Here is a 17488-nt window from a genome sequence, read left to right as displayed (position 1 = left end):
CAGGAAATTTGTCGTGAGCTGTTGGTTGCGTTGTTCTTTGATATTTTGTGTGGTGAGGGAAAAATTATATAACCTTGAATGTGGTGTAGATAAAACTGCCTATCATACATTTTTATTATGCATGTAAAGTTTTTTATTGTGAAAGTGTATGCAAAAAATCGTTAGCCGTCTTTTATTTTGCTGCATGAAACCATATTTGTTAATTGTGATGAGTAATAAGACCATCATCATCAATAATAAAACTATTTTCTAATTGATGATGATGTAATGCACACCAAAAGAACTAAGCTACCCTATTTTTACAGATACTTTTATGGTTAAAACCTCGAACAAATCTATATATGACTCAATTCTGATTAAACATGAAACTTCACTGGACATAATTTTAACTGGAATACGTGATAAATTTACGAATTTATGATAGAAAATAGAAATGTTAGATTTGTCACACACAAATATTCAATCTTATATATAAAAATCCGAAAAGAAAAATTATAATACTTTTTGTGGTCTTCTTTTACTTCAATCCTTCTTTTGGTTTTATCGAAAGGAAGTATATAATAGTTCTTCTAACAATAATGAAAAGATAAATAAATGGAGATGAGAGAGAGAGAGAGAGAGAGAGAGAGAGAGAGGGAGGAGGGTGGGGAATGGTCAAAGGAGAAGGACAATGATTTGGCCCTATTTTGTTTCTTCAGTACTTTTATCTCAGTCTCCTTTTTATTTTCCAAATTTTATCTCTAAACTTTCATCTTTTTTGCTATTCATAGCAAAAACACAATCCATATTTATGCTTAAACAGACTTTGATAACTAAAAGATGAATTGTGTGGTAAAGTTCTGTACAATTATGTAACTAGAAACTTTAATATTAATGCGAGAAAAGTTAGAATTCCTCAAACTTTTGTGTAGGGTTTATATGAAAGGTTCACAAGTATTGATCACTAGGTAAGTAGAACCTATATGGGTCAAAATGTTTCTATTTGGTTCAATCACAGCATATATTTTGTCATTTTATATAATTATATATTAGTGCAATTAAGATTGAAGAGATACCATCCTATGTCTTGTCATATCAAATAAGACTATGTCATTCCCAAAAATATATTTGATAAGAGAATAATACACTCGGTTTGTCTTCGACTAGATTGTGATATATTTAAATTTATTGCAATGAGTTCTGATGCTTATACATTTAGAAATGAAAACATATCATATATCCTCAAATTTGATATATCCAGATCCGACTTACAAATTTGATATACATATACGTATACATTAAGATATATTAGGTTCCACATATCCGTCCAAAAATATGAATCAAATACGCAAAAAAACATAATTTTTTTACTGATTAACAAATAAACATATAATTTTTTTGATTGATTAACACATAAACATATAAACTACTAAAATTCTTATTTAGTTAAATTATCTATATGATATGTTAAATAAAATCTAATATCCTAACATCAAAACTATTATAATCTATATGTTAAATTAAATTTGATATATCAAAAATAGAAAAACCTGTATTTATACATGAGTTACAAAGCATATGTGAAAAAAGAATTTATTATAAATATCCTGACATCGAAATTATTATACTCGAATCGAGGTCCAATTTTCACAGATCCAAAAAATTTTACTTTTCAAGTTCATTTTTTTTTTTTTACCAATTTTGTATTCTGGATAATAATTTCATCTAGATATATGAAGAAATTTTTTGCCTAAAAAACCCCAAAGAAAATATAAAAGTTTTTAGAGAAATAAATCACTTAACTTAATTTCCATCAAATTTCTACTGTTTTAATACAACTGAGATGTAAACGAATTGTCTGTAATTAAACTGGAGTTTCTGATAATTAATTGCCACCCATCTGAACTCTATAATCAAGAGGACAAAACAAGATCGGTAGGAGGTCCTCAGAGGCCAAAAGGACTGACAAGTGTTTTCAATAATGAGAGTGATCTTTTGGAGCAGTGAGTCAGATCCATCTAATGGAGAAGACTATTCTCTCTCTTCTCCCTTTCTCTCACAAAGAAGGTCCCATCTAAAGAAAGGCTAATAGATTGCCAGATTCTGCAGGGAGTAAATTGGCCAGCTAGTTTTTCTTTCTATGGCCTCTCTGCACCACCACCTTCATCATTTTCAACCCTCCTTTTTATTCATATTTATATTACTATTATTTAACATATATACATATATATAACTTTAGTCGAGAGATACATGCACATAAATGGTTAATGTTATATTGTGACACACAAACGAAATGGTTTATAAATGATTACTTGATAATTGATACTCTTAAAGGAGTGAGTGACAATGCATTGTTTACAGTTTACAATCAAATACCTTTATTTGCCATTGCAAATTGTTACTCCTTGAAATAATTTTGCTTTCTTCTTGAAAGCTTTTTGTATCTCTTTTATTATGTCTCAAAAATAGGGGTTTGTAGTTTATATAACTAAGGTGGATAGTCACTGTCATGTGCATAGAGGGGACATCCTAAGAAAACTCAATAAAAATAAAATAAAATACTTTGAATTGCTCATTTCTTGTATATATCTTTCTAAAATAATTACGTGGGTCCTTTAGGGAGTGAAGCCTACACATTACAAAAATATCGACATCATGTAGGTTCCATTTACATAAATGATTGAGTAAATGGTCAAAAGCTTCTATCATACCATATGCCTTAAATCTTTCTCTCTTTCTTTTTCTTCAACAAATATTCCAAATGAAACTCATTATATTGTCTTAACTTTCTGATAACTAAAAACCCCAATTACGGTTATAAAGATTCCATTTAACAAGTATACGAGCTAATACGACATACCTAACAAGAAAACATCATCGCACAATTAACTGTAATGCATAATGTTGAAATCTATGAATACAAAACCTTTCAAATATATACAATCAGTTTCTACTTATAACTTCATCAGATTGCACCTTCTACTACTTAAAAGTTAACATCAAAATTTTGAGCTAGATGACAATCCAATATTGTAATTTAATCTTTAACAAAAGGAAAAAAAACTTGGTATATATATATATATCACAAATTTATAAATAAATATCTAGATATTAAATTAAAAATATTTCTTTGACTTGTCAATTTGTTGAAATAAAATATGAGAATGTGTAAACCAGTTCTGTTGCTTGGTTTATTGATTATTATAACACTCGCAAACCATATTTTCCGTTTGTGCATCGATCGAAGCAACCATATTTTCCGTTTGTGCATCGATCGAAGCAAGGGGAAGGCATCGATCGATGCAACTGTGCAATTGTGCTCGGGTTAATTCGAATTTCTTTGGTTTGATGTGAAAACTCTAGACTCGTGTATAAAAGGGAAAACTCGATGCCATAGAGTGAGTTTTTGGCCATTGTCGTTTTTGAAACTGAGAAGAAGAGTTTTCTCTCTGAAAAGTTCATGTGAGCGTTCTTGAGGAGTTCTAAGCTGTTTCTTGTGAGATCTGTTCGTGGGAGTGAATATCCGAGGCAAGGGTCGTGGGAGAAGCGTGATGTGGTGTGTTTCTAATCGTTTTGGTTCAGAATCTTCTTGTTAAGAGGTAAGTGCGGGAACATGGCTTATCTAAGCGATAGATGTCTGTTTTGTATTTTGCGTGATTGATTTCTTGTGTGCTTGTTTGTGCTTGGTTGTCGTGGTGGTTGTGGCTTGTTGAGGTCGGAGTTGGCATCATGGGAGATGTGGCATTGGTTAGAGCCAAGAGAAGTCGAGAGAGATCGTGCTCGGCGATGATTCATGCGACTGCATCGATCGATGCAAGGAGAGCATCAGTCGATGCATTTAGGGATTCAGAGGAGACGCGATGTTGCATCGATCGATGCAAGGAGTGCGTCGGTCAACGCAAAGATAATGAGTCGATCGATGCAAGGAGTGCATCGGTCGATGCGAGGGCGTTGCATCGGTCAACACAAGGTCGCAGAGTCACACTTGTGTTCAGAGTTGCCTGGTTTGCTTGCTTTTGTGGATTGCTTGTGTTTGTCTATTTGCTTGTGTGTATAGCCCACGAGATGGGAGGATCACCTCACGGAGTATTTATGGTAATACTCACGCATCTCAATTGTTGCTTGTGGTGCAGGTACGTGACGTGGAATCATGGCGATGAGTAGGAAGATGATCTAGGGTCTCAATTGTGTGTTGATGGTTATATGTTGTTATGTTGTTGGAACCTGGTTATTACCATGCTAGGTTGTTGGATAGAATGGTTACTAATGATATTGTATTAATGATATATATTGGAGATGATTATTGTTTTATGTTCTGTTGTGAATACTAATGGTGGTTATTGGATGCTGGTTTATTATTGGTATTATTGATGGTTAGTGTTGTTTAGGCTGTTTGTGTTTAATTAAGTAATATAGAATATTTAATTAATTATATTTATTTTAAAAAAACGATCGGGTTGTTTCAACTATTTATGAGACTTGGATATATTTTTTTCAGCTCAAAAGTGATGTTTCAAAAGTATTTTCTACCTTCCTCAAACTAGTTAATACACAATTTGATCTCCAAGTTAAAAGTATTAGATATGATAATGCTTCAGAACTTCAATTCAAATAATTACTTGCAAAACTGGACATTTTTTACTATCATTCATGTGCTTATACTCCTCAACAAAATTCTGTTGTTGAGAGAAAAGATAACATCTTTTAAATATTGCAAGATCTTTATATTTTCAATCAACTAGCCAGAATGTGTTTCTACAGCTGCTTTCTTGATTAATAGAACACCAACACTTGTATTAAATGATAAAATTCTCTTTGAAATACTAAATAAGTAACTTCCTGATATTTTTTTTCTAAGAGTGTTTGATTGTTTATGTCATGATTCTACACATTAATTCACATGATAGGTATAAGTTTACTGAAAGAGCTAGAGCGTGTGCATTTCTAGGTTATGAACTTGGTTTTAAAGGATACAAAGTTTTAGATCTTAAATCAAATGTTATTTCTATTACTCGTAATGTTGTGTTTCATTAAACTATCTTTCCTTTTATTACTAATTCGGTTTCACGAGGTCTTACTTTCTTTGATGATGTGATCCATTCTAATACTGAAAAACAAAATAATATTTATATATTATAATGCCCCGACCGCCACCTCTTAGTGGGCCCATGTCTAATTCCAGTCCATGTGCCACCTTCCTTAATGGGCCTCACGTCCTCTCATTAGGCTCGTGAGCCCACCCATGTCCGACGGTCGGTTTGCTACGTTCGGGAGGCTTTAAGGACTTGTTACCATCCCTACAAATCACCATATGATCTTTCCCTGTATTTTTTCCTCACTCGCACAGTTCCGACAGTCACTTCCTGGAAGGTAACCCATCCTTAGACTACTCCAGTATAAGCACGCTTAACTCTGGAGTTCTCTCAGGACCCTTGACCGAAAAGATAAGTGCACTTTGGTGACATAGATGGCCAAATCAATTCTTTTAAACCTCTCCGCAAGTCTCTGAAACCGGGGTGTACAATTCACCCCCACTAACAGATCGCAACGTCCTCGTTGCGCACCAAGGTCACCCCCTGACGGTGTGAGCCCACTTGACTCCACATTCGTCTGGTTCGGCTCTGATACCACTTATAACGCCCGGCCGCAACCTCTTAGTGGGCTCCATGTCCAATCCCAGTCCATGAGCCAACCTTCCTTAATGGGCCTCACGTCCTCTGATTATGCCCGTGAGCCTACCCATATTCGACGGTCAGTTTGCTACGTCTGAAAGACTTTAAAAACTTGTTACCATCCCTACAAATCACCACATGATCTTTCCCTGTGTTTTGTCCTCACTCACACAGTTCCGACAGTCACTTCCCGGAAGGTCACCTATCCTGAGACTACTCCAACATAAGCATGCTTAACTCTGAAATTCTCTCAGGACCCTTGACCGAAAATATAAATGCACTTTGGTGACATAGGTGGCCAAATTAATTCTTTTAAACCTCTGCGCAAGTCTCTGAAACCGGGGTGTGACACATATATGATGATTTCTCTGTTACTATGCCTGAAGTTAGTCTTGTCTTTGAGTCATCAACTGTTCTAGTGCACACACCATCACAACCCTCTACTCTGTTAAACACTTTGAATCCTATATTTGATCAAACTCGGGATGACATGGATAACACTCAGACCACGTAGAGAGACATGTGCTCCTAGCTATCTTTCACAGTACGATTGCTCTAATGTTACAATAGAGCATTCTTCTTCTTCATCTTTTAATGGTACTGCTCATCCTCTCTGCTTCTTCGTCATACGATAAACTCTTTCATGAGTATCGTTTGTTCTGTTTTGCCATTATTGCTGAAAAATAACCTAATACCTTCAAAGATGCAGTGATGTTGCAACATTGGCTTGACGATGAACATGGAATTTGATATTCTTATGAGTACATCAACTTGGGTGATATGTTCTTTAGCTAATGGCAAACATGTCATTGTTTGTAAATTGGTGTATAAAATCAAATATAAATATGATGGTTCCATTGTACGCTATAAAGCTAGGTTAGTTGCCAAATGTTATACACAACAAGAAGAAGTTGACTATATTGATACTTTTAGTCTTGTGGCTAAGCTTACTACTGTCAGGTTAATCTTGGCTTTAGCAGATATTCATAATTAGAGGATTAATATGACTCCAGAAATCTATATGACTTTACCCCCAGGGATACAATCCAAAACATGTCTCTGATCTAGTGTATACCAGAGACATGTTTGTCGACTTATTAAGTCTTTGTATGGTCTTAAACAGGCTTCTCCCCAATGGTTTCTCAAATTTTCCGGTGTTGTCCTTTAACATGGTTTCACCCAATCACCATTTGATCCTACATTGTTTGTGCAATCTGTTTCAGAAAGTTTTCTTGATCTCCTTGTTTATGTGGATGATATAATATTAGTCAGTAAAATAGATTCAACGGTATTGGCTGTCAAAACCTTTTTTGTTAAGGAATTCAAGCTCAAAGACTTAGGTCAGATGCGTTTTTTTTTGGGATTAGAGATTTCTCGCTCCAAAGAACACATTTCTATCTCTCAGCGTACATATGCTCTGGAGTAACTCGAAGAGTTTAGATATCTTGGTTGCAAATTTTTTCCAACATCTATGGAGCTGAATCTGAAGTTGAGTGAAGAAACAAGAGAATTGCTTCCTGACCCATCTTATTACATGTTGGATATCGGCTTCGCCCTAATATGCCGCTCGGCCCAACAAGAGCATAAATTGTGACTTCAGCCCGACAAATTTGGGAGAAAGTCCATTAAGTTCCGTAGAGGGCAATTTCGGGAATTTGCGTGGAAACCCTAAATTGCTCTAACTTCACACTTCACCTATAAATAGCTCAAGACATTTATTGGGAACCTGATCCAGACCCCCAGACATTACCCAGAGAGCAATACATTGCATCGATTATTGTTATTGCCTTTTGTGTAATTCGTTTCCACTTCCGAGCTCGTCATTATTCTGTTTGTTAGTTCTCCTGTGAACTGACAAACTTAATCTTGGCTCTTTGTAAGTGACGACCTCAAATTACCTCGTTAATAAAAGGACTAGCTCCACTCTTCCTCCAAAACCTTTATTTACTTAGTATTGTGCAATCCCCGATACAAACAATTGGCGCCCACCGTGGGGCTAGATCAGAGCACTCCTTTTTGACGATCAAGACTGACGGTCGTCGTTTCCACGAAGACTCCAGATAAAGACATGGCGAACTTAGGAAACTCCAGCGAAGCATTCAACACCATTTCCGAACAACCAGTGCCTTTGGAACAACAATGGGGGCGCACAAGAACACGCACTCTCCCGCCTCCACCTTCCACGACAACCACAGTCGAGGGCGCTGCGCCGAACAACATAACCTCTCTACCAGCGCCCGACGCGTCCTTGGAACCTCTCGCTGCCATGCTTGCCGAACATAGACCTGGCACAGACCAGTTTATCGTCAACAATGCCGCCTTTCCAAATGCCTTTCCCACAACACGACCTGATGCAAATAAGCTCTCTCGAACGATTTTGTCTTAACGAGTGCCCAGCTTCTACATTGTCGCCCTGGCCAGGTGTACGATTTAAAACGCGTTCCACATGGATGCAGCGATGAAATAATCCGCACAAAAAAATCCGAGCCCAGTCTCACATTGAGCTTGCAGGCGGTCAAGTTTGAATAAGCCAAGTTCTTACTTGCACACTCTTGCCGAACTCGGGGGACCCACAGGGTAAGCCGGACACCAGGGCTACACCTAAAAGGTACGACGAGCTCATCTCAACTACCATCCTAAAACTTGGTATTCAAAACACGTATTAGGATAAGCCGAGAGACATCTCGCCCCGTAAAATACATCTCGAAACCAAGCAAAAAAGCCGAGCATGTCTCGCACTAGCTTAAGGGTGCCTGAACTAATAAGCCAAGTTCCAGCTTGCATGTTCTTGCCAACCCCAAGCACCCAGAAGATAAGCCGGACTTAAAAGCTGCACATAAAGATACGGCGAGTTTGTCTCGCCTACCGCTTTACTCTGTGCCGACCTGCACTCTATAGTTTGGCGCCACCCTCAAGTTTGGTGCCGACCTGCACTCTATAGTTTGGCGCCACCCTCAAGCTTGGCGCCGACCTCCAACTTGGCACTTACCTCAAGTTTGGTGCCGACCTACAGCTTGGTGCCGACCTCAAGCTTGGTGCCGACCTCCAGCTTAGTGCCTACCTCAAGCTTGGAGGTCGACCTCCAGATTGGTGCCTACCTCAAGTTTGGTGCCGACTTCCAGTTTGGTGCCACCCTCAAGTTTGGAGGTCGACCTCCAGCTTAGTGCCTACCTCAAGCTTGATGCCTACCTCCAGCTTGGTGCCTACCTCAAGCTTGGTGCTAACCTCCAGCTTGGTGCTACCCTCAAGCTTGATGCCGACCTCCAGCTTGGTGCCGACCTCCAGCTTGGTGCCGACCTCCAGCTTGGCGTCTACCTCACTCTTGCCATCCTTGTGCTCGCCTACCTCGCGCTTGCTGCCCTCACAGTCGACGCTCTCACGCTAGCCTCTCTCGCACTTTCCAATCTCGTGCTTGCGGCCCTCACACTTGATGATCTCGTGCTCGCCTACATCACGCTTGTCATTCTCATTCTTGATGAAGACCTCAACTCTCATTCTTGAGGGAGACCTCAACTCTCACTCTCGGTGGCGACCTTCACTCTCATTCTTGATGGAGACCTCTAATCTCATTATTGGCAGAGACTTCTACTCTCATTCGCGATGGCGACATCCACTCTTCTACCCGGTGTTGACCTGCACTCTCAAGTTTGGTGCCGATATCCAATCTCAAGCTTGGCGCCTACCTCTGCTCTCAAGCTTGGCGCCGACCTCCACCCTCCTCAGTGTCGATCTTCACTCTCATTCTCAGTGCTGACCTCATAACCTTCTCCTGCACTATCATAATTGCCAACCTCAAGTTAACGATTGAACCTCTCATTGCCGCTTCCATAAGGACGTAAGACGCCGACCTCACAACCTTCTCTCGTTCATGGTGCCGACCTCCTCTCTCGCTCATGGTGCAGACTTCAACTCGCCGACCTCCTCTCTCGCTCATGGTGCCGACCTTTACTTGCTGACCAGCCCTATCGCAAGGGGCAAACACCCCAACTGGACGTTTCTCGCCATGCCGACTTCGCAAGAGCTATCAAACATGCCGATCTCATCGTCAGCACCATCGCGAAAACAAGAACCAACACCGAAAGCATCGACTTTGGGCTCCACATCTATGAAGAGAATGTCGATCTCCTAAATGTACCTACCTCATCGACTCAACGACCACCTACCTTATTCTCGGCATCGACCAAATGTGTCGATCTAACAAAGAGCGCCGAGCATCCCTACATCTTCAATCCTAGTTTGATCTTGTCGTGCGTGACCAATCTTTCTCTCTCGTGGCGTAGCCTCTCGTCATCGACTGAGCTGACCAACGCCGTAACTTTTATCAGCGGAACTTTGCTGATAGATAATAGCATCAAACTCGCCCATGGTGCCAAGGCAAGCGCCGAACTCATCGCCCCTGTGCTTGACACCTAGCTAATTGCCGATCTTAGGTCGCTCGAAATCGTGCAATTCATTCTCTACTTGCTGACCGGACGCTTACCTTTTCTCACCATCTTCAAAGACCATACTACGCGCCGAACACGCGAGAAAATAAATCTGGTGAAACACCACCAATCATACGCTCGTTGACCTTGCAAAATCTCTAGATGCTGCCCTCCGCCCTCACGAGTTTTCCGTGGCGCCGCTCTCATTTGTCAAGCCGACCTAATCTCTGAGTGCCACCATCATAAAAAAAACCATTCTTTCTGTGAAAAAACCATTCTTTCCAAGATCACACGGCTCCCTCACGGGAGTATCTTCGAAGAAAAATAGGTGTACCTATTGGACTGGTCAGAAAACCAATACCCTCCCACGAAAACATAGAGTAAGGAACATTCTTTAGAGTGACCCACAAGGGCATCGATGAAATAACATGCTGCAAATCTTCTGGATGGGGGGACCATTTGGCTAGCATCATAGGTACTCCCACAATATTCCACATTCCTCGTCTCAAAACTCTCCTCCGTGTATCCTCATCACGAATGCGAAACCGGACAGAAGTTGCAGAGTGCTCATAGACATCAATACGGACAGACTTATCACCGAGAGGCCAAATATTGTTGACTATTACATGAACTTTTGCAACGTGTGGAGCCGCTGAAGGAAACCGACCCACCAGAAAGACATCCGAGAGGGGAACCGAACCCTGAAGCACCGCATCAGGAACCGCAATCGTTGGGACACCATCAACCAAACTAACTTCATAATCATGTTTCTTAAACGATGGAAGTTTATTCACTGCAGCTGCGTAAGAGTGTTGCTTGTTATGCGAAGAGGACTCAGCGTGAGGGGGACTCAGCAAAACTTAGAATCGCCCTTGAAATCGTACTTTCCTTATTTTCCCCTAGCGTGAGGCGGATTTTATTCATTGGATTGAACTTTGCATTTGCTCAGCTTCCTTCTCTATGCAAGTCAATGGGGAGCTAGCTGGTTACTTTCAAAGCACGAGAGGTCTGCGGCAAGGATGTTCTTTGTCCCCTTATCTATTTGTCATTTGTATGAATGTGCTGTCTCTAATGTTGGATAAGGCTGCTACTGATCATCGCATTGGTTATCACCCTCGTTGCAAAACAATGAATCTCACCCATCTCTGCTTTGCTGACGATATTCTCATTTTTTCTGATGTGAGCTCACACTCTGTTGCAGAGACATTAGCTGTTTTGATCGGTTCGAAGTTGTATCTGGCCTCAAAATCAGTTTCAAGAAATCCACTCTGTTCATGGCTGGTTTTTCTTCCCAACATCAGCAAGACATCCTCCAGCACTTCCCGTTTGCTGTTGGCTCTCTCCCTGTCTGGTATTTGGGGCTTCCCCTCCTCACTCGTTCTATGACACATGCTGATTATCTACCTCTACTTGAACGCATTCGCCTTCGTATCTCCTCCTGGACAGGACGTTTCTTGTCTTTTGCGGGCAGGCTTCAGTTAATCAAATCAGTGTTATCCAGCTTAACCAACTTCTGGCTCTCTGCTTTCCGTCTGCCGAAACGGTGCCTTCAGGAGATTGATAGCCTTTTCTCGGCTTTCTTGTGGTCTGGTCCGGACCTAAACTCGAAAAAGGCAAAAATCTCTTGGCTTGATGTGTGTAAACCAAAGCATGAGGGAGGTTTGGGGCTTCTTCGTCTGCAGGATACGAATACAGTTTGCATTTTGAAGCTCATTTGGCGTCTTGTGTCTGCTAGTAACTCCCTTTGGGTCAACTGGGTTCGAAGAAACTTGGTTCGAACTGGCTCCTTCTGGTCAGTTAATGAGAGGAGCGTTGGTGGATCATGGATGTGGAGGAAGATACTGAAGTATCGTGACCTTGGAGCAACTTTACATAAAAAGGAGATAACAACTCGCACTGAAACATCTTTTTGGTTCGATGTTTGGAACCCACTTGGTCAGCTGTTTGCTCAACTTGGGAACAGGGGTAGCATTTATATGGGGATACCATAGCAGAGTACTGTGGCAGAGGCCCTTTCGTATCGAAGACGTAGGGACCGTGTTGACATACTGAATCAGATTGAGGATATTCTTGACTCTATCCGTCAATCAGTGCAACTTCAAAGTGGCGATCGCTCTCTCTGGAAACAGAAGAACAGTTCTTTTAAGAATAAATTTTTATCCTATGATACCTGGTGTTTGATACGGCAACCAAATGCGCCCTGTGACTGGTCTGCAGGCGTTTGGTTTACCCACTCAACACCTAAATTCTCTTTTATCGCTTGGCTTGCTTTCCATAATAGACTCTCTACTAGTGATAAATTGGTTCAGTGGAACACTGCTGCAAATGGAGCTTGTGTTCTCTGTCAGGGTTATGGGGAAACGAGAGAACATCTATTTTTCTCCTGCTCCTACTCTTCAAGCGTGTGGTCAGCTCTGGTTCAGAGATTGTTGGGGGTTCGGTTCACTATTTCCTGGGCAACTTTGGGTCCTATGCTTGTTGACTCTTCTACTCCAAGGCTTCAACTCTTTGTCATGCGCTATGTCTTTCAGTCTATTATACATAGCATTTGGCGGGAACGTAATGCTCGAAGGCATGGCGAAGCTCCTACTCCGTCATCCTCCCTCTGCCGCTTCATCGACAAGAATATCCGCAATCGTTTACTCACACTGAAAACCACCTCTGGCTATGAGGATGGTCTTCCACTTTGGTTTCAAACTCATCCTCTTTCTACTACTTCACGCTCTTAATACTTTTCGATCTTAAAACGTTGTTTTGAGTTGTAAAAACTTCTTCGGACTGCTGTTTATTTGGTGAATATAATTTAACATTCATACAAAAAAAAAAAAAAATCTAGCTCTCCCTTGGGCGTCTGACTTTGTGGGCCTATCTCTAAAGATTGCCAAGCTCTACAATTAACACCAATCTATCCAGCTCCCATGATTGTCTGATTATACACAACTCCTTTAAAAACATGCTTGAAGCATACAACCTCCGAAAAGACATGCTCAAGGCACATGACATGCCGACGAGCTCTGCGTTCAGCATAAATTATCGCCTTAAAACTTTCCGCACAAAGGTAGATCTCTCAAAGGACATCTGGAACACCCAGCGCCGAGCCGGCATATTAACAGACAAATCGAGCACGCCCGCTGATCGCAGTAGAACTGTCGCTCTCCGGACTAAGGGGGGGGCTATTGTTGGATATGGGCTTCGCATTAATATGCCGCTCGGCCCAACAAGAGCATAAATTGTGACTTCAGCCGGACAAATTTGGGAGAAAGTCCATTAAGTTCCGCAGAGGGCAATTTCGGGAATTTGCGTGGAAACCCTAAAGTGCTCTAACTCCACACTTCACCTATAAATAGCTCAAGACATTTATTGGGAACCTGATCCAGATCTCCAGACATTACCCAGAGAGCAATACATTGCATCGATTATTGTTATTGCCTTTTATGTAATTCGTTTCCACTTCCGAGCTCGTCATTATTTTGTTTGTTAGTTCTCTTGTGAACTGATGAACTTAATTTTGGCTCTTTGTAAGTGACGACCTCAAATTACCTCGTTAATAAAAGGAGTAGCTCCACTCTTCCCCCAAAACCTTTATTTACTTAGTATTGTGCAATCCCGGTACAACCATTACATGATATTAATTGACAAACTGGTTTACTTGACAGTTACAAGGCCATATATATGTTTTGCATTTAACAAGCTGAGTCAATATGTTAAGGCTCCGAGGAAGCCTCATTTAGATGCTGCTGAATGTATACTTGGTTACTTGAACAATGATCCAGGTCAGGGCTTATTGTATCCTGCCAACTCCACTCTTAATCTTCGTGCAGTTGCTGATGCTGACTGGAGAAACTAAAGGCACTTAAAATCAGTACTCAACATTAGCTGGCTGACCTGCTTACCAAATCTCTTCGTGGTTTATCTATTGTCCAAGATGAGATTATATCATTTAGACTCTCCATCTTGAAGGAGAATATCTGGTTATGTTATTTAGTTTGTTTACTATTTTGGTTTACTATTAAAACTTAGTTTAGGTGATAGTAGTATTTAAGTTGTAATCTCTTCTTATTAACACTTTAATGAAGCATTTTATAAAGATATAAGAAAAGTTTATTATATCTGAAATAAAACTCTTTGCAACTTTGTATGATATCAAGTTATCAACAAAATATATAATTAATAATCAATTTGCATATAAAATGAATAATCAACCGTCGTCGTATCTCTCTTTTTTTTAGCCGATATGAGTCTGGCGTTGATTAATAATTTAATACATTACTCAAAGAAATTTATAAGACTTGTTTTCCTATATATTAATAGAGAAGCACTCTTGAAAAAATGCTGATGTGTCATCACCAGAGAGCCCGAAGCATATTTTAGCAAATAAACCCTATTAATTAATTATAATTACATATATGCCATTACAGACTTAAATAAAAATTTATTAAATAAAGTAAACTATTTGTAGTCATTTAATTTGAAATTATATTATACTAAAAACAATTTAATTTATTTTTAAATTTTAATAATTATTCATGTTTTATTAAATAAATTTAATGCAAATTTTTTCCCTGGGTTAAAATTATTATTTACTTTCCAATATTTCACGGGTGAAACATATTTTTATATAAAATAAACATGAATTTTAATAAAACAAAAAAGTATTTACATATTTTATTTTATACAAACAAATATCAAATCCCAAATAATATTTTTATTTGAACTAATTTATCCGCACTATGTGCGGGTTGTTACCTAGTTAGTTTTATCTACAGTAGATCCTCTATAAATTAATAAAGTTGGGACCATGAAATTTTATTAATTTAAAGAGGTTTTAATTTATCAATAAATTATTAATTATTAATTCATAGAGAGATTTTCCTAATTTCGTAAATTTTTCTTAAGATTGAATTAATATAACTAATCTCTTTATTGAATGAAAATAATAATTATCATATTTTAAAGAGGATACTCAAAGTTTTTTATATCGTAAAAATATTAGAAATAAAGTCTAACAAAAATTAGTGTATATATATATATATACATATCTTTTGATAATTTTATATGATTATTAATTATATTATTGATGGGACCATATTGTAAAGGATTTTCGAAAAAAATATTATCCTATTATCTAACGAATTGTGTCCAAAATTACACTAACCAATTTAGAACCTGCAAAACATATTTAATTTATAGCAATTATTATTTTAAAAAGTATTAATTTATAGAGGTTGTATTGTATCACCAGTGACCATTTAGGCATTTATTTTGAGGTTTTATCATCATTCACATCATACGAGAATTATGAGTTGTAGGAAACTTGGTTTGAGGCTTAATTGTGTGGCTATATTATTAGAAGCCACTTATACTGAAGAGATGGGGAGTTCGAACTTAACATATATATATATATATATATATATATTGTTGTTTTAAAATCAGTAATGAATGGATAACAAAAGCAAATCTTGTTTGATTCCCAAACCTCTAAACCTCTAAAGCAAGTTATGCTTCATAATGGTTATGTCAAATAGTAACACTTAATTCCAGCATGAAGATGCTTAGTTTTGGATATATATATTTTTTTGGGGTCAAATAGTAGTGAAATTAACAAGTCAAATGTACTTCATTGATATAATCATACAACTTATAGAATTGTTCCAAAATTTTCAAACATTCACTATTATTCAAAATTTGGAGTGAAAATGGAGAACATAGAGACCAACTGGTCGTTTGCCAAAAAAAAAGAGACCAACTGGTCTTATTTTTATTCAAGATTTATACTCCAAACCTACCTAAACACTTAACTACGAATATTTTATGCAAGTTTTACAAACTCATTTAATCGTATCGAGTATCGACTCCAACTTAAGACATACCTTGATATTCATTCATTTCTAATACTCCCTCGAGCACAAAGGACTCTCTCACAGCAACAAAAATTTCCAAGCTATCGCCTTTCTTTAAATCCTCAAAATTTAGCATTGTACAAATATGCACTATTCTTCATCTAATACGTATATTTTCAAAAGTCAAAACGTTCGTGCGTATCTTAAATCTTTCTGTGTAACTTCAAGTAAAACATAAATTTAAGTATATCCCATATATAATAAAATGAAAGTGCACAACATTATTTTATATACTATATAATTTTAATAAGTTGGTTACAAATAGGTTATAGATTAAATTTTAAATTATTTATATAGTCTGGATTTATTGTTTCTAAAAATATTAAAGAGAATATTCTAAATATTCTAAAGAATCATTTAATATCATCTAACTTACCATATTAATTTCCTTTATTAAATTATTCATCAAATAAAATTCTTTGATATCTAACTTAATATATTAATTTGTTAATTATTATTATAATTCACATCTCATTTTTATATATGATTCTATTAGAATTAAAAAATAGTTTTATTTCCGGATATACCATAAGTTGAATTTTTAAAAACAAACTAGGTTTTACCCCGTGGTACACCACGCGTCTATTATTTTGTTGATATATATACTGTTAACGGTTGTAGGTAGAGTTTTGTAGAAACTCTTGATTCGTAAGTTGAGAATATACATTTTACGATTTGTTAGTTATGATTTAGGAATGAATGATCTGGCATATTCTTATTGAAACGACCTAAGCTCCTTTTAAAAAAAATAAATAAATAATAAATAATAATAATAATAATAAACTACAACTAGTGGTCTCATACCCACAAGCCACCTAACCACAAGCACAACCAACAGCAGAAATAACATATACCAATACCAAACAATAATCCAATAACTAATAATCAGTAATCAAATATAACAATACTCCAATATCAAACAACATGAAACAAGGAACCAGCAACCTAGTAAGTTCTAAAGACCCAACTCTAGCAACCTAGCAATGCCAGACAACATCCAATCGAGTCCCTCGAACATCCTCCTCTTCATTGCCTTGATTCTACGATCACACTTTGTCTTTACCTGCATCACAAACACAAATTGCATGAGTATTTTATAAACACTCAGTAAGGCAATCCTCCCATCTACTGGGCTGTACACACAAGCAATAGAGATACTCTAACCACCAAGCAACAATCAACAAACAAACCAGGCTCTGCATCGACCGACACAAGGCTGGCATCGACCGACACCAACAGGGACAAGCATCGACCGACACAAGGTATGCATCGGTCGACACAAGCTTCACTTGCATCGACCGATGCTTCCACTTGCATCGACCGACACATGCTCGACAATACGCGGAAACCCTAGTTGCATCGACTGACGCCTCCACATGGCATCGACCGATGCTCCTAGGTCAAGTCGCGTCGTCCTCGCACTGCATCGACCGATGCACATAGTGCATCGACCGACGCAAATGCCGATCATCGTTTTTCCCCGTAGCTTCTCGCAGGATCTCCGTTCCTGCAA

The sequence above is a fragment of the Camelina sativa genome, chromosome 14 (genome assembly GCF_030686135.1).
Source record: "Camelina sativa cultivar CO46 ecotype springtype chromosome 14, ASM3068613v1".
Lineage (NCBI taxonomy): Eukaryota > Viridiplantae > Streptophyta > Magnoliopsida > Brassicales > Brassicaceae > Camelina > Camelina sativa.
This window is presented reverse-complemented; position numbering follows the sequence as displayed.